We start from the raw sequence: 6,251 nt of genomic DNA, 5'->3' as shown, positions 1-6,251 counted from the left end.
ACACGAGCTACCGGACGGGGTGGACGACCACCAATTCCACCAGCGGAGGCCACCAAAGGCCGTGGATGCGGTCGCGGCCATGGCAGAGGTAGAGCAGTGAGGGCAGCACCTGTAGACCCACCAGCTGCCCTAGCTCAGGATCAGGCTCCAACTATAGATGCTCAAGCAACACCAGTTCAGGCACCAGCTGTGCCTATCATGATTTCCGGTCTTCAAAAGGCCTTGGCACAGATCTTATCAGTTTGCACTGGCCTGGTTCAGGCAGTTTCAGCCACTACAGCAGCAGCTACTTCACAGGCTGGGGAAGGCAATCAGACTCTCATTGCTCGCACACCTGAGCAGGTAGTGCAGGGACTTCAGACACCGGGGCACCTCCAGCCCAGCCAATTGCACCAGCTCAGGAGTTTGTTGTGCTAGTTATGCCGGATGATGAGCAGCGTCGAACTTGAGAGGTTTGGTAGACTCCAACCTCCGACTTTTAGCGGAGCAGAGGGCGAGGATGCCCAGGGTTTCTTGGATAAGTACCAGTGGATGCTTTATACAACAGGGATTCTTGAGTCTAGCGGTGTGGTATTTACCACCTTTCAGTTCTCGGGGGCTGCCTTCACTTGGTGGGAGGCGTATGAGAGGCGTAGGCCTATTGGTGCAACGCCCCTTACTTGGCAGCAGTTCTCCATTATCTTCCTAGAGAAGTATGTACCGTAGTTCCCCGGAGAGGAGTTGCGCAGACAGTTTGAGTGGTTGCAACAAGGGGATATGACTATGTCATAATATGAGTCCAGGTTTTCTGAGTTGGCTCGTCATGCCATCTGGATGATTTTGATAGATCAAGAGAGGATCAAGAGGTTTGTTGATGGTCTTACTTATTAGCTCAGTATTCTTATGACCAGAGAGAGTGATGGGTGCTACCTTCGAGGAGGTTGCTGATATCGCCCGAGATATTGAGACTGTTCACCGTCAGGAGCGAGAGGAGAGGGAGGCCAAGAGGCCTCGAGGATTGGGTAGTTATAGTGGTGCTCCTTCGAGGGACTAGTTTCAGCATAGTAGATGACGTTCTTGCAGGCCTGCTCAGTCAGCCCACCTAGAGTATCGCGGGGAATCTTCTGGTCGTGGTTATCATGGATCTCAGCCGGGCCAGTCATCACTCAGCGCACTCCTAGCTTAGAGTTCATCTCACGCCCCATCATCTTAGGGCTCTTCTATGCCGAGTGCATCTGCTAGTCTCTCCGGTGTGAGGGGTTCCTTTCAGTCCCCTTCTCCAGCACCTGGGAGTTGTTATGAGTGTGGCGACATGGGCCACATATGGAGGTAGTGTCCTCGTCGGGTTACTAGTTCGTCTCAACAGAGGGGTCGGCCCTCGACTTCTGCTCCAGTTACTTCACCACCCGCCCAGCTAGCTAGGGGTGGAGGTCAGGCAACCAGGGGTTTCCCCATAGGTGAAGGTCGCTCAGGCGATGGCTAGGATCATTTTTTTGCTATCCCAGGCAGGCCAGATGTTATTGCTTCAGATGCTGTCATTACAAGTATTGTTTCAGTTTGCCACAGAGACGCCTCTGTATTATTTGATCCTAGTTCCACCTTTTCTTATGTATCATCATACTTTGCTCGTTATTTGGGTACAACCCGTGGTTTCTTGCTTTACCTGTTCATGTATTTACCCCGGTGTGCGATACTGTTGTTGTAGACCGCGTGTACCAGTCAAGTGTGGTGACTATTGGGGGTATGAAGACTCGAGTGGATCTATTGCTATTGAGCAGGATGGATTTTGATGTCATTTTGGGAATGGATTGGTTATCTCCGTGTCGTGCTATTCTAGACTGTCATGCTAAGACAGTCATTTTGGCTATGTCGGGTGTGCCGCGGATCAAATGGCGTGGTGTGACTGATTATGTCCCTAGTAGAGTGATCTCTTTCTTGAAGGCCCAGCGTATGGTTGGGAAGGGTTGCCTTTCATATCTGGCGTTTGTGAGGGATGTCAGAGCTGAGACTCCCAGTATTGATTCTGTCCCAATTGTGAGGGATTTTCCCGATGTGTTTCTTACAGACCTTCCGAGCATGCCACCGGACATGGATATTGATTTTGGTATTGACCTGGTGTTGGGCACTCAGCCCATTTCTATTTTGTTGTATAGTATGGCACCAGCGGAGTTGAAGGAATTGAAGGAGCAAATTTAGAAACTCCTAAATAAGGGGTTCATTCGGCCTAGTGTGTCACCTTGGTGTGCGCCAGTTCTGTTTGTGAAGAAGAAGGGTGGCAAAATGAGAATGTGCATTGATTATAGGCAATTGAACAAGGTAACAATTAAGAACAAGTATCCTTTGCCTCGTATTGATGATTTATTCGACCAGCTTCAGGGAGCGAGAGTGTTCACCAAGATTGATCTCAGTTAGGGCTATCACCAGTTGAAGATCAGGGATTCAGATATTCTTAAGACTGCTTTCAGGACCAAATATGGTCATTATGAGTTTCTTGTGATGTCATTCGGGCTAAACAATGCCCCAGCAACGTTCATGCATTTGATAAATAGCGTGTTCTGGCCTTATCTTGATTTGTTCGTTATAGTATTCATTGATGATATTCTGGTGTACTCTCGTAGTCAGGAGGAGCACCCGGAGCATTTGAGAGTTGTGTTGCAGAGATTGAGGGAGGAGAAGCTTTAGGCAAAATTCTCCAAGTATGAGTTTTGACTCAGTTCAGTGGCTTTCTTGGGTCACATGGTGTCCAGCGAGGGTATTCGGGTTGATCCGAAGAAGATAGAGGCGGTTCAGAGTTGGCCTAGACCGTCCTCAGACATAGAGATTCGTAGCTTTCTTGGTTTGGCAGGCTATTATCACCAGTTTGTTCAAGGATTCTCAGCCACCGCATCGCCCTTGACCAAGTTGACTCAGAAGGGTGTTTCATTTGTATGGTCGGACGAGTATGAGGAGAGCTTTTAGAAGCTCAAGATAGCTTTCACCACAGCTCCAGTATTGGTTTTGCCATCAGCTTCAGGTTTATATACCGTGTATTATGATGCTTCAAGAGTTGGGATTGGTTGTGTATTGATGTAGGAGGGTAGAGTTATTGTTTATGCTTCTCGTCAGTTAAATCCCCATGAGAAGAACTACCTCGTTCCTAATTTGGAGTTGGCTGTCATAGTTCACGCATTGAAGATTTGGAGGCATTACTTGTATGGCGTATCTTGTGAGGTGTTCACTAATCATCGCAGTCTTCAGCATTTGTTCAAGCAAAAGGATCTTAATTTGAGGCAGCGGATATGGTTGGAGTTGCTTAAGGATTATGATATCACTATATTGTACCATCCAGGAAAGGCCAATGTGGTGGCCGATGCTTTGAGCTGGAAGGCCATGAGTATAGGGAGTTTGTCATATATTCCAATTGGGGAGAGACCTCTTGTAGTTGATGTTCAGGCCTTGTCCAATCGGTTCGTGAGGTTGGATATTTCGGAGCCTAGTCGGGTGTTGGCGTGTGCGGTTTCTCGATCTTCCTTATATGATTGCATCATAGAGTGCCAGTATGATGATCCGCATTTGCTTGTCCTTAAGGACAGAGTTCAGCATGATGATGCTAGAGATATGACCATCGGTGATGATGGGGTGTTGAGGATGTAGGGCCAGATTTGCATGCCCAATGTGGATGGTCTTCGAGAGTTGATTCTGGAGGAGGCCCATAGCTCGCGGTATTCCATTCATCCAGTGCCGCGAAGCTGTATTAGGATTTGAGGCAGCCACATTGGTGGAGAAGAATGAAGAAAGATATTGTGGGATTTGTAGCTCGGTGTCTCAATTGTCAGCAGGTGAAATATGAGCATCAGAGACCGGGTGGCTTGCTTCAGTAGATGGTTATTGCTGAGTAGAAGTGGGAGAGGATCACTATGGACTTTGTTGTTGGACTCCCACAGACTATGAAGAAGTTCGGCGCTATTTGGGTGATTGTGGATCGACTGACCATCGCACTTTATCCAGTGTGTACTACCTATTCTTCAGAGCGGTTGGCAGGGATTTATATCCCGGAAATTGTTCGTTTGCATGGTGTTTCGGTTTCCATCATTTCAGATAGAGGTACTCAGTTTACTTTGCAGTTTTGGAGAGCCGTGCAGAGAGAGTTGGGTACTCAGGTGGAGTTGAACACAGCTTTTCATCCTCAGACGGAATGGGCAGTCCGAGCATACTATTCAGATATTGGAGGACATGTTGCGTGCTTGTGTTATTGATTTCGGAGGATCATGGGATGAGTTTCTACCGCTTGCAGAGTTTGCCTACAACAACAGTTACCAGTTGAGTATTCAGATGGCTCTATATGAGGCTTTGTATGGGAGGTAGTGTAGATCTCCAATTGGTTGGTTCGAGCCCGGTGAGGCTGGGCTATTGGGGATTGATTTGGTACAAGATGCTTTGGAGAAGGTAAAGGTGATTCAGGAGAGGCTTCGTACGGTGCAGTCGAGGCAAAAGAGTTATGCTGATAGGAAGGTTCGAGATGTGTCCTACATGGTTGGCGAGAATGTTCTGTTGAAGGTCTCACCCATGAAGGGTGTTATGAGATTTAGGAAGAAAGGAAAATTGAGTCCTCGGTTCATTGGGCCTTTTGAGGTGCTTCGGAGGATTGGGGAAGTGGCTTATGAGCTTGCCTTGTAACCCAGCTTGTTGAGTGTGCATCCGGTATTTCATGTTTCTATTCTCCAGAAGTATATTGGGGATCCGTCTCATGTTTTGGACTTCAGCACGGTTCAGTTGGATGATGATTTGACCTTTGATGTGGAGCCAGTAGCTATTTTGGGTCGTCAGGTTCGGAAGTTGAGGTCAAAGGATATAGCTTCAGTGAAAGTACAGTGGAGAGGTCGGCCCATAGAGGAGGCTACCTGGGAGACTGAGCAGGAGATGCAGAGCAGATATCCTCACCTATTCGAGGCTTCAGGCATGTTTCTTGACTCAAACGAGGACGAACGTTTGTTTAAGTTGGGGAGGATGTGACGACCCGGGAAGTCGTCCATGAGTTATCGCTCCGTGTCCCCCATTTCTGCTTCTTATGCTTCGTTATCCGTGTTTTATGTGATCGGATTGATTAGTTTGAGTTCGGAGAGGATTTGGTAAGAAATGAGACACTTATTCTCTTTTAAGAAGGTTTAAGTTGGAAAAGTCAACCGGATGTTGACTTATGTGTTAAAGAGCTCGGATGTGAGTTACGATGGTTCGATTAGCTTCGAGAAGTGATTTATGACTTAGGAGCGTGATCGGAATTGGCTTTAGAGGTTCGGAGTAGAATTAGGCTTGAATTGGCAAAGTTGATATTTTGGCGATTTCCGGTTGATGGGTGAGATTTTGATATAAAGGTCGGAATGGAATTCTGAGAGTTGCAGTAGCTTCATTATGTCATTTGGGATGTGTGTGCAAAATTTCAGGTCATTCGGATGTGGTTTGGTTGGGCTTTTGATCGAAAGCGTATTTCGGAAGATTTTAGAAATTTAAGCTTGAATCCAATGTGTTTTGAGTGATTTGATGTGGTTTGAGGTGTTTTGATGATTGGAGCAAGTTTGGATAAGGTTTTAGAATGTGTTGGTGCCTTTGCTTGAGGTCCCGGGGGCCTCAGGTGAGTTTCGGGTGGTCAATCGGACCATTTCTAAGTTTAAAAAATTGCAGAAGTTCAGGTTCAGCTGTTGCAGGGTTTTGCCCTTCGCGATCACGAGGGGATTCCTGCGATCGCATAGAAGGAATTGAGGAAGTAGCCCAGTTTCTCTTCGCATTCGCAGAGCTTGGCTTGCAATCAAATTATTTGGGGAGAGTGTGCATCGCGAAAGCGTGAGGTGGTCCGTGATCGCATAGGCTCAGTGGCTCAGGCATTGCGATCGCAGGGTCTTGGACGCGATCGCATAGAGTTATTTTAGGAGTTTAAAATTTTTTCTTCGTGATCAGGGGGGAAGTGCCACGATCGCGATGAAGGTAAAGCAGTCCTGGGTAGAATGTTTTAATTCATTTCATCCGCGATTTTGGAGCTCATTTACTCCATAGTTGGTCTTTTGAGAGCTTTTTGAAGGAAATTGAAGAGGGATTCAAGGAGAAACGTTTGGAGGTAAGAATTTGGAACCTAAAAATCGAATCTATTGTGAAATCCACCTAGAAATCATGGAATCTTAAGCTAAAAATGGAAGAACTAGGGCTTGGAATTTTGGACTTTTGAATTGGGGATTTGGAGGTTCGGAGTAGAATTAGGCTTGAATTGGCGAAGTTGATATTTTGGCGATTTAGGGTTGATA

Source organism: Nicotiana tabacum, chromosome 16, assembly GCF_000715075.1.
Source record: "Nicotiana tabacum cultivar K326 chromosome 16, ASM71507v2, whole genome shotgun sequence".
NCBI classification, from domain to species: domain Eukaryota; kingdom Viridiplantae; phylum Streptophyta; class Magnoliopsida; order Solanales; family Solanaceae; genus Nicotiana; species Nicotiana tabacum.
Note: the sequence above shows the minus strand (reverse complement) of the source record.